Source organism: Anneissia japonica, unplaced genomic scaffold, assembly GCF_011630105.1.
Source record: "Anneissia japonica isolate Jap-2015-1 unplaced genomic scaffold, ASM1163010v1 scaffold288073_len612986_cov165, whole genome shotgun sequence".
Classification (NCBI taxonomy): Eukaryota; Metazoa; Echinodermata; class Crinoidea; order Comatulida; family Comatulidae; genus Anneissia; species Anneissia japonica.
The window spans coordinates 200071-202279 of record NW_022731366.1 but is presented as its reverse complement, the minus strand read 5'-3'; positions in this window follow the sequence as shown (position 1 = coordinate 202279).

Genomic DNA, 2209 nt, shown 5'->3' with positions numbered 1-2209 from the left:
ATATATATATATACAGTATATATATATTTTTATTTATATATTTGGACAGCTTTATTGAATGAATACCAAGAGACAGATGCAAAAATAAGATTTTACAAATTGAGGACAGGGATATAATGAGCTTGCAACATGTAATCAGGTAAACATGGTGCCCAGGGACGTTTTACTCAAGTAAATGAAGGCACACGCACTTTACCTCTAGGCTAAGCATTTTATTGATCGATCCTGTGTTTCAATGGCGCATATTATCCGAAAGAATTTATAGAAAGGCGATATATAGATATATCCTGAGGAAAATACGTCATTGTATATTATGAAATTGTTATCGAATTGATGAGGGTAAACCTGTAGTATCTTATTATTGTACAAAATGTACAAATGTAAACTTAAAATAATCAATTCTCATAAATAAAACAAACTCCTCAAAGCACATCAAACTTGAAATAAATTGAATGGTTTTTACTTTTCCCAGTTGTGCTTCTGTAACAATAATGATTGTATCTTCAAAACATATTACTGTACAATGTACATAACACATTAAACGAAACAGATATCTCATATAAAAGCAAGAACGAACTGAACTAAATGGGGGAAAAAAACCAAAAAAGACAAGCACATAAGAGGGCGCTGTAGCAATCATTTATGCATGAAAATTATTATTAAATGTACAGTAATTAATCTCTTCAATTTGAGACGATCTAATCCCGGTTGTTTGAGCAATTATAAAAAGGTACTTGTATTTTATAATCGCCCTGTAAATTAATCGTTTGAACAGAGTATATCAGAGTACCAAACTAGCTCATGATTTGACACCGTCAGAGCAGCTTTCCAAAATCCCATAAGCCTGCTAGAAGTACATGTAGACCTGTTAACAAAGTTACCGATAGCTTATTGTGACGATAGCCTCATACACAGAAATTTAAATTAAAACACAAGGCCTACTGACATGTTTACCTAGTAATATAAACATATATTTTTAAAAAGTGGCAAAGACAAGCCAAAACGTGCTTCAGAAATAACAGCCAAACATGCTAGGATGTCAACATTTTTGAAATCTATTTTATTACACTAAACTAACCTTTATATATTTTATACATCATGCGCTGCATCTTGCTATATGTTGTTCTTTTCTCCATTTTCAATGTTAAAACAACAATTTTTAACGATTTGGTGATTGAGAAATGCCCGAAATCGTAAGGCTGATTTCTCAAATATTGTTTCTTTAAATGTACGTTTAAGCTCTTGTAACTTCATAATTAACGAAATGTAGGATTTAAATGATTCTTTTACCATTTTTATAACTCTCTTTTTATTGATTAACCCTGTATTAATAACTAAACATCGATTTTTTAAGTTAAGAGTGACTGGTTTGGCTTACTAGTAGTGAAAATTCGTTTATACTATACGGTAGGCCTACTACATTGGCAGACTTTCAATTTAAATACTATCAATTTTTAAATAACTTCATTACATTTCAGTTACTTTAAAGGACTGTGTCAAAATACTTAGATTATATAATAATATAGGCCTATTGAAGTGGCCATTGCTAGTGTTTCCTGAACTAAAAAGAAACGATTTTGTAGTCACGTACGTTCCATTACCTTTTTCTTTCTCAAGTAGGTATAATATTACATCTAACTTGGTCTAACGTTACCTCTGGGTTATTGAGTTCTAATTGTACAATCCCTTGGTCGTCTTTCCATTCCCTCCCCTCTCAAAATTAACGACCTGAGGGATATAATGCGATAGGGTGTGACTATGACGCCTCTAAAATATTTCGTTAATGTCTATGTCTCATGAACACAAATACATTTTTCCCCCGGACGAGTCCAACGAATGAATGTGCAACGCTGAAATATTTAAAAATGTTTCAACTGAGTAGTTTCGGAAATAATTGTATATGGAAATTGTATGTATCAAATATGCTTTTGGGTCTCATTAAGTGTTCTGATTAGAATGTTTAACGATGAAAGTGCACACCTCTTGGGATGACAGCTTTTGACATTTCTACAGGTTCGCAAATAAACACTATATGCAAATTTGGTATACCTGAAATGTTTAACCTATATACCAGGATCCGTATATTTTAGGTCGCAAAATATCCATACATCATTTTCAGACGCATATAAAAAATTCCAAAACATTCTTACAGAAAAATAATAAAAATTGTTTACTATTTGAAATTAGCAAATTATATACAGTATATATA